This window comes from Amblyraja radiata, chromosome 24 (genome assembly GCF_010909765.2).
Source record: "Amblyraja radiata isolate CabotCenter1 chromosome 24, sAmbRad1.1.pri, whole genome shotgun sequence".
Classification (NCBI taxonomy): domain Eukaryota; kingdom Metazoa; phylum Chordata; class Chondrichthyes; order Rajiformes; family Rajidae; genus Amblyraja; species Amblyraja radiata.
This window is the reverse complement of record NC_045979.1, coordinates 1,496,849-1,521,283: the sequence shown is the minus strand read 5'-3', so window position 1 is coordinate 1,521,283 and position 24,435 is coordinate 1,496,849. Positions and strand designations below refer to the sequence as shown.

General features: G+C 43.5%; 2 long non-coding RNA genes across 3 annotated transcripts in view; one reads left to right on the top strand and one right to left on the bottom strand.

Moving 5' to 3' along the window:
- LOC116986686 overlaps positions 1-24,435 on the bottom strand; it is a 70,118-nt gene that overhangs the window by 34,034 nt on the left and 11,649 nt on the right. The gene's annotated exons all lie outside the window — the stretch shown is intronic.
- LOC116986685 lies at positions 19,222-22,042 on the top strand. The gene is made up of 3 exons (XR_004415546.1): positions 19,222-19,647; positions 21,245-21,378; positions 21,972-22,042. It is a non-coding gene; the product is annotated as an uncharacterized LOC116986685 (long non-coding RNA).

Here is a 24,435-nt window from a genome sequence, read left to right as displayed (position 1 = left end):
TGAAATATTCCAGCACGTTTGAAATATCAGAATGCAGAATAGTTACACAATATTCCTTCAGTCTGTAAAAGATTTGGGCCAAATAGAGGGACATACAATTGGATTAGATACAAAAACACAGTATCTGTTTGTTTTAATCAGACTTCTGACACACATCCAACTCGATCTTTGAAATGTAAGATGACTTTGGAAGAACAGTCAGGCCTGAGGCAAGCCGACTTGAAGAGCTGAATAGAAAGCCTGCCCGGCTGGGTCAGGGCCGCTGTCATTCTGAGAGGGCAAATACAGTTCAGAGAGAACACAAGATCTCTCGCAGCGATTACCTGGGCACGCTTCAAACATGGCCGTGTTTCCAAATCAAAACCGCACGCACACAAACAGCAAAGCCTAACACGCAACGGGTCAAAATGGCAAGTGTCACCCAGGGTTACTTCAGTCTGTTATCCAAGCGATATCAAACACTCCGTGTCAAACACCAAATCTGTGACCAACAAAGGCAGCTGCAGTTTCATCGACACAGTACTCCTCTATCCTGCAAATTCCTCTTTGAATTCCCGTTGTGTAGGTGGATATTAAAGACTCGAAATAAACACAAGAACAGCAGACAAATGTTTGCACGATATGCTTTTCATTTTTTAAGTAAGATTAAGATTTTTTTAAATCGAATGTACCATTCTCACCCTTTGAATACAACGCGACTATTCCCATCTCCTCAATGAAACTCATTCTCAGTTTTCTTTCTACAAACCAAACCCAAGGTACCTCCCTCATCTATTAATCTCAGTTGGATGTTTTCCAAAGGAAACAATGTTGCATTAGTGCAAATGCTTGTTAACCAATTAACAGTGGCAATTTATAGATTAAACTTCCAATGATCTTCGCAGAGCATGTTCTTTTTCTTTAGTACTTTGGGAGAGAGTTGAGTTTGTGCTTTTGCAAGCAGTGGGAGGGAGTGAACCTGCCATCAATTCTCTTCAATTTTAACAGCCATGTTCATCTTGTCTTTGCTTTTATAAAGGCCCAGGTCCTGATCCATGACATTCTTCACCTACCTCCAGAATCCCCATTTAGCTGAAATGAGATGCCAATCCATTCTTTCCCGGGAAATCAAAATGAAATTGTGGAAGAGAGATGGCGATGAGGCCAGGTGCTGGTCCCAGTTGTGGATCTGCAATCATTCCTTACAATCATTAGTCTTTCAAACCTCTACTCCATTTACACTACTCCTCTACACTAACTATGCTCTTCTTATTCTACCTCATTGGAGACTTTCAAACTATCAGACTTCACTGGACTTCATCTTGCATTAAACATTATTTCCTTTACCCTATATCTGTGCACTGTGGACATCCTGATTGTAATCATGAATAGTCTTCTTGCTGACTGAATAGCACGTCACAAAAAGTTTTTCACTACCTCGGTACGCGTGACAATAATAAGCGAAACTAAACATACGAAACTAAACCCTGCTGGGGAAGGGTCCCAAACTGAAACACACCTATCCTTTTTCTCCAGAGATGCTGCCTGACCCGCTGAATTACTCCAGCACTTTGTGTCTATCTTAAGCATATGATCTTTCCACTTGCCTGGTCTTCACTGATCCCAATAGATGGGGTTTTGAGACAATTCAGAAGTTTCATGGCCAGTACCGCTGTCTCTACCTTGGTTAGGATTTGGCACTAAGTACAGTCAAGAGACAAGAGTCAAGAGTGTTTTATTGTCATATATCCCAGATAGAACAATGAAATTCTTACTTGCAGCCGCACAACAGAATATGTAAATATAGTACACTGTAAACAATATATTAAACGAAAGAGAGAGAAAAAATTCAGTGTGCATACATACACATACTCACAAATACACACATATATAGATCATATATATATATACACACACACACACACACACACACACACACACACACACACACACACACACACACACACACACACACACACACACACAAGCACACATACGGACACAGAAAAAAACAAACAATAAACAATAATAGGGCAATAATAACAATAATAGTCTATTGTAGTTCAGAGCTTTTAGAGGATGTAGTGTTTAATAGCCTGATGGCTGTAGGGAAGAAGCTGTTCCTGAAGCTGGACATTATCGTTTGCAGGCTCCTGGACCTTCTTCCCGATGGCAGGGATAAAATGAGTGTGTGGCCAGGGTGGTGTGGGTCTCTGGCGATGCTGGCTGCCTTTTTGAGGCAGCAACTCCAGCAAATCCTTTTGATGGTGCGGTGGTCAGAGCCAGTGATGGACTGGGCAGTGTTCACAACTTTTTGCAATCTTCTCCGCTCCTGGGCATTCAAGTTGCCAAAGCAGGCCATCATGCAACCAGTCAATATGCTCTCTATCTACTGTACACCTGCAGAGGTTCAAGAGAATCCTCGCTGACATACCAAATCTCTGTAATCTTCTCAGGAAGTTGAGGCATTGATATGGTTTCTTTATAATTGCATCAGTGTGCTGGGTCCAGTAAAGATCTTTGGAAATGTGCACGCCCCAGGAATTTGAAGTTATTGACTCTCTTCACCAACGTTGATATAAACAGGATTGTGGGTCCTATGATGAATGGGGAATAAGTTCCCTCCCCACCACTGCCCTGCCCTTCTCTTCCCCATTTCCTGACCCATTCTTACAAAAGTGCTTCTTCACATGTGTTGAGTACTGTGTGAGCCACAGTAGTAAATCAATTTAAAGTGACTAATGCAATAAAAGTGTGCAGGAAATGTCATGAAGAAGCGGTTTGGTGGGTTCCTGACTACCCTAAACATCATTTGAACTCCATGGTTGGATTTGTGACTTAAGTCTACTTGTTCTTTGATGTGACTGCTACTTAAAGATGAAAGCTTCGCCTGGTTATGTCAGGGCACAGAAACTTCCCATTAGCACTCCCTGAAGATTAGTCCCTTCGCACTGTGGGGCATAAATCCTCCCAGGCCAACAGCAACTCAGATACCCAGTTGCACTATTGCCTGAGATAACTTTTTAGATTCAGATTAATTTATTGCCATGTACACCAGGGTGCAGTGTAATGTCTTGCTCGTGTGAGGCTGCCAGAATAAACAGTGCACATGGTATACATGTCCATCCAGCAAAAACACAACAATGAATGTAGAATGGTACAAAGATTGTAGTGCAATCTGAAGTAGGGCAAAAATGTACTAAAGTATAATAATGGAAGAACTGAATGAGGTACAGTTAAGACTAAGAGCTTGCGCCAGCACCTCCGGGAAGGGGCTGAGAAATAGATGGAAACAAAAACTGCATGTGCTGGTTTGCAAAAAAGATTGGGCAGCATCTCTAGAGAACATGGATAGACGACTTTTCAGCTTGTGATCCTTCTTCAGACTGATTGTCGGTGGGTTGGGGGAGGGGGCTGAAAGCTGGAAGAGAGGAGAGGCAAGACAAACCCCCTCCTCTCTGAACGAGGTGATTGGCTTTTCAGGTATCAGCGGGGAAGAAGCTGTTCTTGAGTCTGGACATTGAGGCTTTTGAGCTCTGGTATCTTCTACCAGAAGGTAGAAGAGAGAAAGGGGAATGGCCAGGGTGGCAGGCATCATAGAGTCATACAGCATGGACACAGGACCTTTAGCCCAACTTCCGACCAACATGCCCCATCTATACTACTCCCACATGTCTGCCTTTGGCCCATATCCCTCTAAACCTACTCTATCCATGCACCCGTCTAAATGTTTCTTCGTGCATCAGTGACAATACTTGCAGCCTTCCTGATGCAACGCCCTGCATCATGGCCTGGTCTGGCTACTGCTCTGCCCATGACCGCAAGAAATGACAGAAAGTTGTGAATGTGGTCCAGTCAGAGTGCCCAACACTGCCCCCACCTACACCATGCTGCCTCGGGAAAGCAGCCAACATAATCAACCATCTTTCCCATCCCATGATCTCTGTCTGTAAAACGGCAGGAACAAGCATGACTGTAAGTGTTATGTGTCACTGAATCTGGCCCTGGGTAGCATGCTTGTACCCACTCCGACGACCATTGTAAGCTGCAGCAGAAAATACTTTGTTAAAATGTGCTAGAGTGCGCTATTGCACTGAGCTGACTCAATATCACCTAACTCATCCTCCTGGACTATCAACTTGCACAACCAACAATTCTCACCAACCTCCACAGATGTGCCGTAGAAAGCATGTAACGTAAGGCATGGTTACAGCATGGTTTGGGGAAAGGTCCATGCAAGCTCACAAGAAACTACAGAGAGTAGCCCAGACCATCACACAAACCAATCTCCAATCCATTGACTCCATCTATGCTTCAAGCTGCCTCGGCAAGGCCTCCAGCATAATAACAAGTCAGTCTCACTCCCTCTTCTCTATCTCTTGTTATACAATACAATACAATACAATACAATTTTATTTGTCATTTGAACCTCGTTGAGGTCCAAATGAAATGTTGTTTCTGCAGTAATACATACAAAAAGAAAAAGACCCAAGACACAACACAATTTACACAGACATCCATCACAGCGCATCTCCTCCTCGCTGTGATGGAAGGCAAAAAATGTATCTCTCCCCTGCACTCCCCTCTCCCCCCCGATGTCAGAGTCAAAGCCCCCCGGCGGGCGATGGTAATTGTCCCGCGGCCATTAAAGCCACGCCGGGTGATGCAAGGCCACGCTCCGGGTCTTGTTGTTGGAGCCCCGGCAGGCGCTAGCAAAGTCCCGCAGCCATTCCAAGCCGCGCCGGGCGGTGATGTAAGGCCCCGCTCCAGGTAATCTTCAACCCCGCAACTAGGGCGGGAGAAGTCGCCGTTGCGGAAGCCCCGAAAAGCGGTCTCCCAGCAGGGACCCGGTGTTCTTGTCTGCCAGACCTGCGGTTGGAGCCTCCGAATCTCCGGGGGTCGGGTCACAGCAGCGCGCCACCACCGCTCCACCCGCTCCGGACTCGGCCAGCTTCGTGATGGTACGTAAGTCCGCAGCTCCGCGACTGGAGCCCCAGGTTGTTCCTGCCGGAGGCCGCTCCACGTTGCAGCCCCAACGACAACGGAGACCCGACAGAGAAAAGGTCGGGTCTCCCGTGCAGGGGAAAGATTTAAAAGTTTCCCCACCCCCCCCCCCCCCCGCCCCCACACACATACCCCGTCAAAACAAATAAAATAAAAACTACATTGAAAAAGGCAGACGGACTGCAGAGGCCACTGCGACGTGAGTCGCGCCGCCCACCGGAATTTTAACTCCTGATATAAGACAACTGAATCATCCTATCACCAACTAGAAAGTGGTCCTGACCTACCATCTACCACATTGGAGAAAACTTGGACTATCTTTAATCAGATTCTACTGGACTTTACCTTGCACTGAATGTTATTCCCTTTATCCTGTATCTGTACATTGTGGGCGGCTTGATTGTAATCATGTAGTCTTTTCACTGACTGATTAGCATGCAACAAAAAGCTTTTCACTGTACCTCAGTAAACATTACTATAATAATAAACTGAACTAAACCAAACTAAACCAAACTAAAGTAAACTATCCTGGTTTGATTAGGACTGCGTACGTGCATGAGTACGTCCTCTCCCATCTACCCAGTATCCCATCACAATTAACACTCTACCTTCCCTTTCAATCTCTCTCATGTTGGTGCTATCTCTCAGCACCCACTGTGATGCCCCCACCATATGACTGAAGCCACACAGCAGGCGAGGCTTTGCCCACTAAACCAACATCCAGGAATGTCCGTGGCTCCCAGTGAATGGAACTGGGGAAAGTCTTGCTCTCCTGATCCAGTGTGAATGACGTTTGTACTGATCCAGGACATTGTATTACAGGGGAAACCTTCCTTCTTGGCCCTGCTCCTTGTCATTTTATAATGGAGGAGACGGGGAAGATGTTATCTACACAAAGAACATTCAGCTTTACTACAAGGTAATTTACCAGACGAATCGCTTCAAGGTTGCAGGCTACTGGTTGAAGAGAGTCCACTTTGAATTAAATCTCTTTCTGTTTCCGGGTTTGACAAATCTTTTCCAGTGACCTGTTGGTGACCTGGTTCAGGAAGTCATTACTGCTGCTCCTGGTTGACCTGGGGAAGGAGCTGCTTCTGACTCTAATCAGACACGAGGGAAAGAGGTAAACACGCAGTCCCTGTCCATTAGAAAACTACTTATCACATGGCAACAGTCAAGATTCCTTCAGCTTTTTATTTCCTATGAGTCGACCATCATTCTTAAACAACAAACTTTTACTTTTTCTCTTTCTTTGGATTGGAGGAGGTTTACCTCAAACATAAAAAGCACCTTTGTATATTCTTATAAATAATGGAAAGATAACAATACACTAGCAAAATATCTGCTTGAAATATTCAGTTTCAGTTTAGTTTATTGTCACGAGGTACAATGAAAAGTTTTTGTTGTGTGCTAACCAGTCAGCAGAAAGACAATACATGATTACAATCAAGCCTTTTACAGTGTATAGATACATGATAAGGGAATAACTTTTAGTGCAAGGTAAAGTCAGCAAAGTCCGATCAAGGATAGTCCAAGAGTCGTCAATTTGGTAGATAGTAGTTCAGAACTGCTCTCTGGTTGTGGTAGGATGATTCAGTTGCCTGAAAACAGCTGGGAAGAAACTGTCCCTGAATCTGAAGGTGTACGTTTTCACTCTTCTGTATCTTTTGCCTTAGGGGAGAAGAGGGAGCGACCACAATTTGCTGTAATTTCTTGCTGGTCTTGGATGGAGCTGTTCCCAAACCAAGCTGTGATGCATCCCGATAAAATGCTTTCAATGGTGCATCTGTAGAGGTTGGCTTGAAATATAACAAGTGTTAATATTTGTATAGGTTTATTATTGTCAAATGTACCGAGGTTCAGTAAAAAACTTTGTTTTGCATGCTATTGAATCTGATCAGATAATTATATGCATAAATGCAATCAAGCCAAACCCGTAGAATGGGTAGAGTGAAGGGGAAGATACAGAGTGCAGAATATAGTTGGCAACATTGTACTGCAACAGTGCCAGGAACATAGTCCAATGTCCACAATGAGGTCGAGGAGAATGACAAGGATTTTCCTTGAAAATCCATCGTTTTTTACCTATTGGTTCATAAGAGTTCCATTGTTCCATTGTCGGTACATATGACAATTCAACACCTTTGACTAGGTATGTTACAATACTTACCTTCAGCGGCGCTTCAATTCTGCCACTGGCCATGTGTGTGATTTTGGCGCGTTTGAGGGGGGGGGGGGGGGCGGGGTTAAAACGCATTTTTTTTCCAACCTGGTCCTGGATTATATTTTGTTGGAGTGCAAGATTTTGCTACAGAATCGTTCCGACGGCCGTTCTGTGTGTTTTTTTTTAATTTGTCCGACAAGTTAATCGCTGGAGTGATTTTAAAATCGGCTTCTGAAGCCGTCAACGCCGACAACGGGGCCTTATGTATAAAAGTGTTTCTTAAGATGCATTTAATTCACATTTTAAGTTGCGAAACGGTGATTTTTTCCCCCGAAGAACCTGCAGTGTATTTGCTGCCGATATGGGGGACTAAAATCACCGCAACCACAACATTCAAAATGGTCGCGTTCCAGAAAATCCCACTCGCAAGTAAATGGCCATTAATTTACAGGTATTAAACATTAAATTCCTTCCATTTGGCCTATAAACACATGACAATGAAATAAAAAAATTATGTTATATTGTGAATTCTTGTGTGAATGTTATTTGGACACTTAGGCTATTTAAAAATGTTAATCTATTCTTAAGAAATGGATAGATGTTTAGATCTAGTAATTGAATTTTGTAATTAGCTACAATTAGGTAACTAACTAATTATATGCTTTAATTTCAAGTCATCTAAGTAAGATTGTTTCATATTTGTTTCAGAATGCTTCAATCTATAATAACTGAACATTTCTTTCAGTTCTCCTAATTTTTAAGAAAGTTATGGGCTTTTGACTGTCCTCGATCACAGCTTTTGTGTTAAGTCAATGGAAAATTAGGTGTCAAATTAAACTTCTTTTTATGCTTTATCTGATGGGATAAATTAAAGACTTGATTTTTAAAATCTCAAAATTTTGTAACATTGCTACTCTTCACCTTTCATCTATTAGTTCTGATCAGAGAACAAGACAGCAATAAAATTGCCAAGCTATAAAAATGAATCAAATCAAGAATTGAATGCATTTAATAAAGAACTTTACAATTATAGATTGTAACAATCAGTCTGAAGAAGGGTTTTGGCCCGAAACGTTGCCTATTTCCTTCGCTCCATAGATGCTGCTGCACCCGCTGAGTTTCCACAGCACTTTTGTCTACATTTACAATGATGATGTTGAACTGCATTGAAGGAATCCAACTGAGACTGTGGGTGCTGGGATGTGAACAACAAAAACCTGCTGGAGGAATTCAGTGGTCAGGCAGGCGATGTGTCCTGATGCAGGGCTTTGGCCTGAAACATCGACAATTCCTGTCCCCCACACGCCCACAAGGGGGCAGTCAGCCTGCCGAGTCTGCAAGAGATGCTGAGTTCATCCCACCCAGCTCCAAGCAACTTGGTTCTTCAAGTATTTATCTGATTACACTTTGATGGCTATAATTAAGTCCTCTTCATGTCTAACAGTCCATTTCTAATCCATGCCATCTCTCTATAAATAACCTCTCTTCATGCCAACTCCTATTCTCTTGGGAATCAGATTAATCTAGACCCTCCGGACATGATCTCTTCAGCCTTTGGAAACAAGTTCTCTCTAAAATGTCTTAATAATTTCAAACGCTGTTACCAAAACATCCCTTGGCTTTCTCTGCTTTTGAAGCTTTTGGATAGGAACATAGATATGCAGGAAATGGAGCGATTTAGATCACACACAGAAGATAATAGTTGAACCTAGCATGCTATTCATCAAGGACAGCATGGATATTGTGGGCCAAAGTGCCTGTTCATCTTCCAACTGCAAAGTTGAAGTCTTTAGATATTTATTTTGTATTTTAGAGATACAGCACAGAAACAGGCCCTTCATCCCACCGAGTCCGTGCACTATCCAACACATTAAGGACAATTTGCAATTTACAGAAGCCGATTGACCTAAAGACCTATATAACTTTGGAATGTGGGAGGAAACACACAAGGTGACAGGGAGAAGATACAAACTCCGTACAGATAGCACCTGTAGTCAGAATCGAACCTTGGTGCGCCACTCTGCTGCCATAAATTCATTAAAACTTGCCATTAAGGTAAGGTAAGGTAAGGTAAATTTATTTATATAGCACCATTCGTGCAAACAGCAATTCAAGGTGCTTTACATAAAAGAAAAAGTAAAAAAGACAATACATTACATTATAAAGTTCAACACAAACGTCCCCCCACAGCAGAATCAATAATTTCCACTGTGGGGAAAGGCACCAGAAAGTTAAGTCCTCTTCCTCTGAAACACCCGAGGTCGGGGCCCATATTTGGCCTTGCAGCCAGTCCGATAATTTTCAGGGCCCTCTTGCCGTGAAGATGGAACATCCGGCGTTGGGTGAAACAGTCCTCAAGCGGCTTGGAAAGTCTGGAGCGGCTGCCTCCTCCCCGGAGACCGGGGCACTCGTAGTCCTCAGGCCGCGCCGGTTAGAACTCCAACCCCGGCAACTCGATCCCAGGCTCCGCGGCGCTCCAAATCCAGCGCCGCCCACGGCCGGACGCCCGCAGTCACAGCTTCGCGATGTTGGGAGTCGGCGGCCAAAGCGCTCCGGACCTTACCGCACGGCGACACGGTATGGTATCGCCCGCTCCCTGTTGGTATCCCAGCGCTGCGCCGCCGCCGAAGCTGTAGTCCCGGCCGGTCCCGACAGGAAACGCCGCTCCATTCTCGATGGTAGGCCGCGAGGACGGGGCGAAGAAGCAGCTTAGAGGGATGCTGCCTCTCCGACTAGGTAGGGGACTAAAAATTAAAGTTTCCCCCCCTACATAAAGACCAACTTAACTAACTAACATTTTTTAACAAGAATTAAAATTAAAAAAAAGAAAGGTGAAGAGACGGACTGCGGGCAGGCTGCCATACACAGACGGCGCCCACTCCTGCACATCCGCCTCCAACTCTAGCAAACAACACTTAAAACAAAGCAAACATTTTTTTTTGAATTAATACAGGGCCTGTCCCACGGGCATGCGACTCCATGTGGCAAGCGCGACCTAAAGGGCCGGTCCCACCAGCATGCGCCTGCATGCGGCAAGTATGACCTAACCAGAAGCGGGGGCCGCGCGGTGGTCGAGTGAGTGACTTGAAGTGCGAGCGAAGTCCGTGGGAAGTTCGTGCGTGGCATACGGCATCGAGGCGGCTGCGGACCGGCGGGCCGTTGCCGCGCAGAATTTTTGAACACGGTCAGTTTTTCGGAGCCCCGCGCGATGTCGGGACCAGCTCCGCACAACTCCATACGGCTCCGGCGATCGAAGTGGGACCGGCCCCGTGAGGCCGTACGGCTCAAGCGACCACGCTAGGTCACGCTTGCCGCATGCAAGCGCATGCTGGTGGGACCGGCCCTTTAGGTCGCGCTTGCCGCATGGAGTCACATGCGCGTGGGACAGACCCTTACATAAATAAATTGTATATTAATATGATCAGGGTCAGTGAAGGATCACAGCATCATTGTTGCATTTTTAGACCAATACAGCATGATTGGATCTAAGGCATTCATTAATGCATAGTCATTGGTCAGAATGGGATTATATCTGTGTACGATCATTGTATCTGATTATATTTATTGGCTCAACATATGTTCCTGAATCAGTGGATCAATAAAAGATTACTGGATGATCCTTGGAAATGCACAGAATCATAACTTCAATATTTATTTATTAGGCCTAAACAGTATTATTGAATAACTGACAATGAATAATCATTAGATTAATAAATGATAATGGCATCACAATTATTTGATACATGCAGTCTCATTGGATATATTAATACAGTATTTTAAAATTGAAGCAGGATCAATACTAGATGATTGGACCAATGCTACATTTAAGGCAACATTTATTGTGTCAATGTAAAGTCATTGAATCAACACCATCAAAGGAAGATCTTGGACAAACATAATACCATGGAATTTATGAGTGATCCATGGGCTCCAGGTTTATTGGATCATAGCGGGAAGACTGGAACAAGTTTGGATTGTGGAATATCTGCAGATGTTATAAAGGCCAGGATACAACATTTAATGAAACTGGGGAGGAATTAGAAAGAGAAAAGAAGGGTACGATTCGAGACAGTAAATCATATCCTGCTTCCCACAGGAGTATTTCATTTCATTTTCAGCTGGAATGCCAAGACAGGCAGTTAGGCTGAAAGCCAGTCAGGGGTCAATGCAATTACCTCAGGAGCTCAAAGACTGCAGACAGTTAATTCAATGCTGGATTATTTTTGTGGCATTGCTCAGTATCTTTCCATCAGAGGGAACCATGCTTGTTATGGTTCAGTCTGACTGGCAGATGTTAGCCTGAGGGGTCATGAGTGAAGAAGGCAACGTTGGAAGTACTTAAATGAAAAAAAATAATTCTGAGGCCGGCCTTTGAGTGACAGAGCAGGGGTAACATGAATAACTGTGGCATTGCTCAGTGCTGGCTGATGGTGGCCAGTGCACTCACCACGGTCAAACACAGGTTAGAAAGTAGCATGGGCACATTTGACTCAATACAGTGTTGCATTTCCCACACTAGTATATTTGAGAACATTTATCTACAGTCAAAAATTCCTCCATATTAGTTGCTCCCCCTTCATTGCATTTTATGGGAATACAATCCAGACACTGCTACATATTCGAGCACCATCTGTATATAGTAGCTGTGGATACGCTGGATTTAATTACAACAGTCTTTATATTGAAGAACAGTCGACATATTGTAGTTTCCTAAAGAAAGATCTGAAAATTGAGCTCTCCTGCTACGAATAGAGTCATATAGCTATACATCACGGAAATAGGCCCTTTGGTCGAACTCATCCATGCTGACCTAGATACCCCATCTAAACCAATCGCATTTGCATATTGCTGTGTATAATGTCAAGGTGTAAAGAATGTTTTCTTGCTGCATATTTTTCGTTCATTACTGCTTTATTTGTCATATGTGCAACTGCACCACAAAATTTAATTTTGCATTTGTTACACATGGAGGAGCCACCATTTTTGGCACCATTAATCCAAGTCCAAAGTCTGGTCGGCCCGTGCGCTCGATGTACTGGAGCAGTTCCCACCAAAGATTATAGCTCCTCTAGTATCTTTGGTTCCCGCGAACCGACATCCCTCTCCTCTCCTCTCCTCTCCCGGCCATCTTTGTGGTTCGGGAGCGCCTCCTGCAGCCAACCTGAAGGCGCTGGAGGCATCACCCTGGTTCACCCTCCTACTGGTCCTTGCTCCTCCCGTCCGACCTCTCCAGCTCCCTCCCTGTTACGCTGTCTGCACAACCTCTGGGCGGGTTTTCAGTCCTGCCGACTGACGACCCTATGGGTGGGCTCCGACAAACCTTTGGGTGGGCGTCACAACCTTGCTACCTCGGGAATGCAGCATTATCTATATCATGCATTCTAATAAATTAATATTCTATTACGTTGAGAGGGAAAATATTTAATAGGAAACAGAGGGGCAACTTTTTTACACAGAGAGTGGTGGGTATATGAATGCGCTGCCAGAGGAGGTAATAGAGGCAGGTACTATAATAGCATTTCAAAGACACCTGAACAGGTACATGGATAGGAGAGGTTTAGAGGGATATGGGCTAGGCGCGAGCAAATTTAATTAGTTTAGATGGGACATTTTGGTTAGAACGGATGTGTTGGGCCAAAGGGCCTGTTTTTATACAGTGTAACCCTATAACTCTGCAGCCTATACAGTATATAGCTATGTGTTAAAGCATATGCAATAAATTGTTGACTGTTGAAGATTATTAGATATTCTTATCATTATGTATTTGAACATAATACCATGCATTATTATATATTAGATTATTGTTCATATTGTGCAGGCTAACAGGACAAAATACATATTGTTCTGCATCAGAACACAATTTATAACCTCAGTCGATAGAGCAGTATGTTTATTGCAGAAAATTAGACAAATATGTCCATTTGGTACCAGCCCTTGTTCTAGCAATTTTTAATATTTGCTCATTGGCGATGCCAAAATTATTTGATTTATCAATTAACCACACCTGTTAATTATATGGCACTTTAAAGATAAAGAAAACATGTTCTCATGTTATTTTACACTAGGATACATTTGAGAAGCAGACAGTATTATTATAAAGGGAACTAGTGCTCACAAACATTATTGAAATTGGTCATTTGGTTACATTTTTTTTTTTAAGTGAGAGGGCAAAATTTAAAGGAATTGCGTGGGGCAAGTTCTTTACAAGGAGGGTGGTGGATGCCTGGAAGATGCTGCTAAGGGGTGGTGGTGGAGATTGATACGATAGTGGTGTTTAAGAGACTCTTTGATCGACACATTGATATGCAGGGAATGGTGATCTGGATCACCTGCAGGCAAAGGAGATTAGTTTAACTTGGCATCATGTTCGGCACAGACATTGTGGGCCGAAGGGCCTGTTCCTGTGTTGTACTATTCCATGTTCTATGTATCACATGAGAGATTAATGTTGGGGTCAGGTACGAGGGAAACCTTGAATCTTAATCTAAATGTTGGCATGGGTTTGCTTGTGCTCATCTAGAGAAGAATGCTGACAATACACTCTTCCAGCTACCCCCCCCCCCCCCACCACTACAATCAGGCTAAAGAAGGGTCCCGACCCAAAATATCCCCAATCCATATTCTCCAGAGATGCAACCTGAACCGCAGAGTCACTCCAGCACTCTGTTCTTTTTTAATGCAAACCATCATCTGCAGTTCCTTGTTTCTCCCTCTGAAATCTGAGGAGTTATTGTAAACACATCCAAGATACGGAGAATAGTTGGATGGGAAAATAAGTCCAGAGGGTGTTCCGGCTACAGAGAGCACTGCAGGAATGGTGGTCCAACAACCAATTTCAGACGAATGATGAAGGTTGCAGAGTAAAGTGAGTTGTGACAATCTGCGTGGAAAATGAGAAACCAAGTTGCGGGGGATGGCAGCAAACAACTCTTTAGTGATATTGAATGTAACCAACCTGCCAAACTATGGAAATTCCTAGGTTATGTCTGTCAGCTGTGCTGTGATAGTTGGTAATAAAGAACCTGTAATTGGATCCAATTGCCTTGGGATAGAGAAGGAATACAAATCAGCCCATGATATGATGTTTGATTGTAGCCCAATGAATCTGCTTTAAAGCCTAACTCGTCCATGCCGACTAAGATGCCCCATTGAAGCTCGCCCCATTGAAGCTCGCCCCATTTGCCCACATTTGAGCCACATCCCTCCAAACACTTCCTATCCATGTACCTGTCTGTGTCCTTTAGTCATTGTTATTGTGCCTGCCTCAACAACTTCCTCCGACAGCCTGTTGTATATATCCACCACCCTTTGTACTTCTCCTGTTCACTTTTAAAGCTGTCAATATATCTAACTCATGACTCTCAGCGATCTTCCAATCTTACAAGTGGGGAAGCAGATTAAATAAAGAACCAAGTACTGCATTTAATTTACAAGCCAAGGATCTTTCTGGAGGATGCAGCAGGAAGAACTGGCCTCATTCCACAGGGAAGAATTTGCCAAAGTAACAATAGAGGCATTCTGCTTTCCATGAGTATGGAACAACAATATCATTGGCTCATGAATATCAAATAGTCATGAGAATATTGCCTGGAGTCAGAGCCAGGAAAATAAAATTGATGTTTAATTCCCTGTATTAAAGCAAAACCAACAGAAACAAGTGTCAATTGGGGAATGCAGACCAAATCTGGCATATGTTTCGAAACAAGTTTTGATATATGTTGGAAGGGATAAGTTTCCTAGTCCTTTTTTTTTTTTAAAAAGGAAATAAATGTTGGCGAATGGGAAATTCTTGAAGTTTTAAACGATTCAAATAGTGAAGATTTTTTTAAATTTAGAAACAGAGGTTACCAGTAATTAATTTGTGCTGCTTTAAAATGCCCGAAGATCCTTCATTATTTTTCAACGTTCCCACAACCCACTGGTTCTCCCAAGTTGCAACAACAATTTTCATTTATATATCACCATCAACGCTGTCCAGTATGCCGCATGTGCTTCATCACACAACAGTTACAGCATCAGTGATTTCCTCAGGGAAACAGTGTCCATGCCTGCAGGTCAAAGAGCTACCAAAGAGTTCAGAGTGTTTCATTGTCATATGCATCGACAATGGAACAATGAAATGGGTAGAATTGTATTGGGTAGAATTGTAAGAAATCATCTGATACAAAGTTGGTACAATTCAGGTGTTTTCTTTCAGTGTTTATCTCAACAGGGGCCTTCATTTGTTACCAAGAGCTTCCAGAAGGTTAGTGCACTGAAGACCATTAATTACGCCCATACCCCATTCTCACAAGCACCTCGAGCAGTGCAATTGATTTTCAAGAGTAGAAAGGAACAAAGTCACACAGAGTGGAATTGGATAGAAATTGCATTGTGATGTGATATGATTTAGAGATACAGCATGGAAACAGGCCCTTCGGCCCACCGAGTCCATGCCGACCAGAAATCACCCATACACTAGTTCTATCCTCCACACTAAGTTCTATAAATTTATAGAAGCCAATTCCTATAAAACTGCACCTTTGGAATGTGGGAGGAAACCAGAGCACCCAGAGAATACCCACAAAGTCACAGGGAGAATGAACAAACTCCATAGAGACAGTAGACACAAAATGCTGGAGTAACTCAGCGGGACAGGCAGCATCTCTGGAGAGAAGGAATGGGTGACTTTTCGGATTGAGACCCTTCTTCAGACTGATGTCAGGGGAGTGGGCGGGACAGAAATAGAATGTCGTCAGAGACATTAAGACTGGTGGGAAAACTGGGAATGGGGAGGGAGACATAGGGAAAGCAAGGGCTATTTGAAGTTAGAGAAGTCAATGTTCATACTGCTGGGGTGTAAGCTTCCAAAGCATTCCTATCCATAGACACAGTAGCTGTAGTCAGGATTGAACCTGGGTCTCTGGTGCTATAAAGCATCATCTCTACCACTGCACCACTGTGCCACCCTTATGATCTTATTTCTTGGTAATTATGTATGAGGGCATGTGTTATTAGCTGCTCTATCTTCACACTTTTTGATTTTCTGTTTTTGGATTGAATTCTGTTTTTAATTTGTGTCTCTGTGATGTCTTTATTACTTGTTATATTCCGATTATATGTTATTCCGATTACTATGTAAGGTGTCCTTGAGATGTCTGAAAGGCGCCCATTAAATAAAATGTATTATTATTATTATTATTAGACTGCAAGAATTCAAAAGCTACCAAGAGACTAAAGTTGTGGTTGGGATCTCGGAAAAAGGACAGACTTGATGCTAAAGTGTGTTTAATTATGTGGTTTTGGCCAAATGCCAGCAAACAAGGAGGAGAATTAAGAATGTACCAAGAAATTAAAATGTAGAAATGAAGACACAAGGAACTGCAGATGCCGGAATGTTGAGCAGAAGAGTGCTGGACTAACTCAGCGGGTCAGGCATCATCTATGGAGGGGGAATGGACTGACATCATTTAGAGTCGAGTCTGAAGAAGGGTCCAGGCCAGAAACTATGGTCTATCCATTCCATCCACAGATGCTGCCTGACCTGTTGACTTCCTCCAGCATTTTGTGTTTTGCTCAACACTTAAGTTTTAATGCACATAAAGAAATAAAAAATGCCCAAGTCTTTAGCATTAAATGTGCTTTATAGTGGCCTCAGAAGATGGTACTTTGTCATTGAAATTAATTTGATTGACTTCAGAGGCTGAATACAATAGGGAGAATCTGGCGTATGCCCATAAAGAAACATTAAACCTTCTCTAGAAACCTCATATAGCATTAGCTTCCCTTATTGTCATTCAGGTATCAATTGCCAACTGCATGAGAACCCTGTTGTGAGATAGCACTGAACAGATTCAATGGTTCTACAGAGCAACGCTCTGCCATGCTGTTGTGAATCTAGTCATAAATGGGCAGCACAGTGGCATAGCCTGGCATCGATCCTAACTATGGCTGCTGACTGTGTGGAGTTTGTACATTCTCCCCATGGCCATGTGGGTTTTCTCTGGGTGCTATGGTTTCCTCCCACATTCCAAAGACGTACAGGTTAATTGGCTTTGGTAAGTTGAAAAATTGTCCCTAGTGTGTAGGATAGTGCGGACTCGGTGGGTCTAAGGGGCTGTTTCCACTCTGTATCTCTAATGTGTAAAAGTCTAATGAATACTGATGGACAATTATGTACCTAATGGGAGGCCAATGTTTTAACAACAGCCATCTGGCTCAAAGTGCCGAATGGCCTACACCTGCACCTATTGTCCATCTCAACAATGTTGGCAGAGGGCAGCTTCTGAATGTTAAAACCAAGGCTGAAATATTCACATCCATGTTCAGCCAAGAAACCCAAGTGGATGATTCATCACTGCTTCCTGCTGAGAAGCCACTAACGCAATAGCCAATCTTCAACCAATTTGATTCACTGCATGTGGTGTCGAGAAGCAGATGGAGCACAGGATGCAGCAAGGACTGTATGATCCGACAACAAATGGTGTAGGAGTGAAAGCCTGCCTACTAGAGCTGCCCACATCACCAACTCTGTCACCACCGAGTGGAGAACTTAATTAAAGTTACCAAATAGTGAACATCTGGATAGAGTGAATGTAGAGAGGATGTTTCCACTAGTGGGATAATTTAGGACCAGATCATAGCCTCGTCAGAATAAAAAGACGTACCTTTAGAATGGAGGTGAGGAGGGATTTTATTAACCAGAGGTTGGTGAATCTGTGGAATCTGTGGAATCAGACGGCTGTGGAGGCCAAGTCAATGGATATTTTTATAGTGGAAATTTACAGATTCATGATTAATATGGGGAGAAGGCAGGAGACTGGTGTTGAGAGGAAAAGACAAATCAGCTATGATTGAATGGCGGAGTAGACTTGATGGGCCAAATTGTCTAATTCTGCTCCTATAACTTACAAACTTTGAATCATACTGTTGCTACTGCAAGACTGGTACCTGCATTACTGTGAGATAATGCCCCAGTGTGTTATTTAAATAAGGGCAAATCTACTCCAGCTAATTGCTGCTCAATCAGCCAACACTGAATAGCCCTCCACTTTTCTCCTGCCCATTCACTCACAATTCTCCCATCATCTCCCCCCCCCCCCCATTCATCCTGCTCCTTTGTATTCTTATCTCTCATCCCGTCCCACATTTTCCTTTAATCCCCCATTTCTCCCCTCCCTCCTGTCCCCTTCCACTCCTGCGTTGAATCTCACGCCTCCTCCTCTTCTTATTTGAAACCCTTTTGTCTCTTTTTCACCTCTATCCTTTGCCACTGACTGGTACCCGTCTGCCAGCCATAACCCCCAACTCAGCTTTATCCACCTCTCACTTGCCAGTCTGAAGAAGGGTCCTGACATGAAACATCACCCATCCATGTTCTCCGGGTGTACTTTTCTCACTTAGTATAGAAACACACAACTGCAGTTAGTTCATACCAAAGATAGACAAGTGCTGGAGTAACTCAATGGGTCAGGTAAGATTTCGGGAGAAAAGAAAGGGTAACATTCCTGGTTGGGACCCATCAACTTTTCTCACTTGCGAGGATTTATTCCATCCCCACCTCTCTTTTCCAGCTTTCTCAACGCTCATTCATCAACTGTTCATTTCCCTCCACAGATGCTGCCTGGCCCACTGAGTTCCTCCAGTGCTTTGTGTTTTCATAGAGAGTGGAGTTCACAGAGCTATCGGGTGACATCCAGTCTCCAGTAACATGCTGACTGATGCCGGTTTAGCTTTGCCAGACTATCCTGATCCAAACCACTTAGTCTAGGCATGGACCAAACAGCCAGATTTCACAGATGGGGTGAGAATGACAGCCCACGACATTAAAGCTGCATTTTGCTAATGGTGGCATAAGGGAGCCACATAAATAGACCAGCACTGGCACCTGCAAAAGCCAAGAACAAATCTCAAGCAACATTCAAAGTGATTTTTTCCCCCCCAAATCTCGCTGTTCTCTGCAATTACCATTCAGTCAGAACATTCCACTGGAACGATTTCATCCAATTCTGTGGTTAGAAGCTTCTGAAAAGGCCAGGTCTAGACCTGGATCATACAGCACCACATTTTTTCTGCATTGTGCAATCCAATGAAAAGCATCGAATATAACTGGAAACGAGGGAATCTATGCCAGCAGCAGCAGCACAAAGCCTGCAATATGTGTTCAAAGCTCAAAATGCATTCAACAGATGATCCTGCAGTGACACCTAACAGCCTACAATTTGCATACGGCATTGAATGATACCTGTGTGGCCCACATCACATCATCCACAGCTTATTGATTGAGAAAGATGGTTCCCCAGTCCATGTGAAGCCTGCTCCTCCACTCAATTAACGGACCTGTCTAAACTGGTCCCGAAACAGTGCTGGAAACTCTTGTCAAGTAGAATCTCGCTAGGTTGGGTCACTACCAGGAAATCCTGATGAACGTACATAAAATCATGAGCAGCACAGATGGGGTAGACAATCTGAACGCTTTTGCCAGGTTGGAAATATTAAATATTAGAAGGCATTCCTTTAAGGTGAGTGGGGCAACATTTAAAGAGGTGCATTTAAGCTTCAATTGATTGTTTTTGGTTATACTAAGGACTATGGTTTTTTTTGCACTGGTATTGTGGCATACATCATGTTTATTAGCATAATGCATTTATGAGCCTAAGCTGATGCAAGTAACATAGAAAAATAGGTGCAGGAGGAGGCCATTTGACCCTTCGAGCCAGCACTGCTATTCATTGTGATCATGGCTGATCGTCCCCTATCAATAACCCGTGCCTGCCTTTTCCCCATATCCCTTGATTCCACTGGCCCCTAGAGCTCCATCTAACTCTCTCTTAAATCCACCCAGTGACTTGGCCTCCACTGCCCTCTGTGCCAGGGAATTCCACAAATTCACAACTCTCCTGACCCCTAGTTCTGGACTCGCCCAACATTGGGAACATGTTTCCTGCATCTAGCTTGTTCAGTCCTTTTATAATTTTAATGTTTCTTTAAGATCCCCCTCGTCCTTCTAAACTCCAGTGAATACAAGCCTAGTCTTTCCAATCTTTCCTCATATGACAGTCCCGCCATCCCAGGGATCAATCTCGTGAACCTATGCTGCACTGCTTCAATCACTGGGATGTCCTTCCTCAAATTAGGAGACCAAAACTGGAAACAATGCTCCAGATGTGGTCTCACCAGAGCCCTCTACAACTGCAGAAGAACCTCTTTACTCCTATACTGATATCCTCTTGTTATAAAGGCCAATATTCCATTAGCTTTCTTCATTGCCTGCTGTGCCTGTAACCAACTTTCAGTGACCGGTGTACAAGGACACGCAGGTCTCGCTGTACCTCCCCCTTACCTAACCTAACCCCATTGAGATAATAATCTGCCCCCTTGTTTGTGCCGCCAAAGAGGATAACCTCACATTTATGTCCATTATACTGCATCTGCCACGCACCTGCCCACTCACTCAACCTGTCCAGGTCAGCCTGCAACCTCCTGACATCCTCTTTACAGTTCACACTGCCACTCAGCTTTGTATCATCCGCAAACGTGCTAGTGTTGCTCCTAATTCCCTCTTCCAAATCATTAATATATATGGTAAATAGTTACGGCCCCAACACCGAGCCTTGGGGCACTCCACTCGCCACTGCCTGCCATTCTGAAAAGGAAGAATAGCATTGTTCATATCATGTAAACTCTTTTGACTCTTGACTCGATTCTTGACTGTCTTGACTCTGAAGAGTTAAAGCTTTGTCCAAGCTATCTGGTAGCACATCTGTTCATTGACCTCCGTATATAATCAGATGCTTCAGTATTGATTCTGTCGTTATTGAATCGCCAAAGGTGCAGTCCTTCACATAAATTGTGGAGTTGGTCTCTCTGTGGATGTAAAAACTCCCATGGCAATATACAGAGAGCAGAAGAACCGCCACCAGTGCCCTGTCCGATGTTTATACCTCAACCTACAGCGCTAGTAGAAATAGCTCATAAAATAACTCGGCTGCTAAATTCGCCCACATTAGAGTACTTCACTGCCTAAATACAGTTTGAAGAAGGGCCATGACCTTGAACATCCATTCCCTCCACGGCCTAACCCACAGAGTTCCTCCAGCACTTTGTGTTTTGCTCCAGATTCCAGCATCTGCCGTTTCTACTTAATTGCGTTGGTGAAAATTGTTGAATAAATCGACGCAATTTTTTAACGGGAATTGGAAAAGGAATATCAGGAAAACGACCTTGAATTGAAAAAACCCCATTAGTATAAGGTAAGTGTAGGATCGACGTCACTTGGAACGGGTAGATATATGGAACGGTGAAGGGATAAACCCAAGAATAACCTTGGCTCTGTGACTGTGAGCATCGGGTCTATCACGGCTGATTGACTTCCTTGTGCGTCTGTGGAGAATTTGTAACTGGATCATAAAACTGATCTTCCTCCTTGTTATTTTTGCCCGCTCTATGACTGTTGCAAGGCGGGCGACAGATGCCAACCAGCCTGGAACCCAGAGCTCCAACCCCCAGCAATGTGTTTACCCCAACCAACCTCTGTCAGCAAGAGACAGAATTTACATTCATATCTCCCTTTGATCTAACGAAGTATTGGAAAGAGTAGCAAATGCAAAATGCTGGAGTAATCGGCGGGTCAGGCAACATCTCTGGAGAAAAGGTGACGTTTCGGGTCGAGACTCTTCCTCAGACTGAGAGTCAGGGAAGAGGGAAACCAGAGATATGAACACATCAGAACTAGCACCGATGGCCAAAGTGATCCATTGTTTGCTGTGGGGGAGGTATTAACCAGGGAATACGAACAGTAAAACTAGCAGGTCTGATTTGACACGCCGTATATTTTCTACACAAGGATTGACTGCGGCCACAGTCCTTCCCCGGCTCGTGTTGCAAAGCAAAGTGGTGTTCGGTCTTGAAACTAGAGTACAACGCGGAGAGGCCGCACACGGCCCTGGACATTCGTTTAAGAAGGAACTGCAGATGCAGGAAAATCGAAGGTACACAAAAATGCTGGAGAAACTCAGCGGGTGCAGCAGCATATTTGGAGCGAAGGAAATAGGCAACGTTTCGGCCCGAAACCCTGAATGAAATAGGCAACGTTTCGGGAGGAAACCCGGAAGGGTTTCGGGCCGAAACGTTGCCTATTTCCTTCGCTCCATAGATGCTGCTGCACCCGCTGAGTTTCTCCAGCATTTTTGTGTACCCTAGACATTCGTTGCTCTCTTCAGGTGCTCGGGATCTGCTCTGCATTTTGCGATGTTTTAATTAATTTATTAATTTTAAACAAATTAAACGGAGACAAAAGTCAAAGACACATACACGGGGATCTGTCTTTGACATTTACCTCCGTTTAATTCATTTAAAATTCTGTACGCAGTAAAATTGCTGGGAAATGTTAGAAATTAATAATATATGCACTCCTCGGGATAAGACCCAAAGACATTTCGAATTAACTTGTCAGAAATACTAAATCCAACTTCCAAAATCGGTTCAGCAAATTATTTAAAAAAATATGATTTAAATCTTTTTATTTGAATTTCACAACAATTTGCATACATACAATGATAACAGACAGTGACAGTCAAGGCATAATTGTGCAACAGTATGTAAGCGACCCTCAAAGCCCTTACCCTTACCCACCTTCAACCCACCCGCATCAGGTCGGAACCAAACGGGGACAAACAACACTCACATACATACACATCCACACAAATATGGTAAGATAAACGAAACAAATAGTGCTTTATAAAAAAAAGAAGAAAAAAAAGGGGGTCACTAATAACAGTAAATAAGTAAGTAATTAAATAAATAACTGTGGGGAGGGGGGGGGGGTTAAGGGGAGAGCAGCTGCAGTAGAGCAGAACAATGGTGGAGAGCACTCAGTCCTCTTCCGAGTCAGGGGACAAGTTGAGAGAGTTAACAAGTTCCAAGAAAGGGTTTCATGTATCTAGGAATGTCTTGGTAGAGCCTTTGAGAGAGAACCTAAGTTTTTCAAGCTTTAAATTGTAAAGCACCTCCTTAATCCAGCGGGCGTGTGTCGGGGGACAGGTGAGCCTCCAGTTAAGCAAGATCAGTCTCCGGGCTAACAAGGTTGTAAAAGCTAGAACCCGTTTCACCGCAACAGAGAGGTTGGTGTTGGGAGGGGGTACCGAAAATGGCTGACAGTGGGTTTGGAGGAATAGTCTGGCCGTAGGCTCTGCTTATCAAGTCGAAAGCACTCCTCCAAAAGGCTGCTAGCTTAGGGCAAGACCAAAATAAATATAACCTTGCAAAACAAAGGTTTCAAAATATATATAGAATTTCTACGGTTCAAGATCAAACCAGATTCTATCGGATTTATTTTATTTCACATCTTCCCAACATCTTAAAAAATAGTTTTCGTTAAGTGAACAGCAGTGAATAAATGTCAAAGTAGGAAGTTGGTTAACGGAGTTAGTGTTTAAAAGTAACCAAGATAACTTTTGCAGAAAGTGTGACGAGGTGAGAACGTGCCAGTGTTTACCGTCCATTTAGATATTGGGCCACGCTGGCGAATTAAACAGATTTGAGGAAATCGTTTTTACTGCTTTAATAATGAAATTGGATCCTTGAGCCTTGTTAACATTGATAGCCGGACAAAAGGCTCGATTCAATCTGGAGAAATCTTCTTGGTAAGAAGAAAGTTTTTCTTCCCCTGCGCGGTTTAAATCCATCATCTATTGCCTGCTTACAATTAAAATTCGCTTCAATACCGCTCTTATAAAACTAATCGCGCAGGTTTTTCCAGGATAGTTTATCATTGGAAACTGTGTCCTGGCCATCGCCGTAAAACTTCTCCAACTGAAGAAGACTTCTCAGTCTGAAGAAGGGGTTCGGCCCGAAACGTTGCCTATTTCCTTCGCTCCATAGATGCTGCTGCACCCGCTGAGTTTCTCCAGCATTTTTGTGTACCTTCGATCTTCCAGCATCTGCAGTTCCTTCTTGAACACAACAAACTTCTCCAACTATTCGATTCTCTGCGTGATCGGAGATTTCGCAAATAATTCGTTTTTTTGTTCTGCTCAAGATTTATACATTCAATTGACTTCATAATTCCGGCACTTTTGTGAGTATTTCTGCCGATATATGGTACACGAGAATTATCTGATTAGATAACCATATAACCATATAACCATATAACAATTACAGCACGGAAACAGGCCATCTCGACCCTTCTAGTCCGTGCCGAACACGTATTCTCCCCTAGTCCCATATACCTGCGCTCAGACCATAACCCTCCATTCCTTTCCCGTCCATATAACTATCCAATTTATTTTTAAATGATAAATACGAACCTG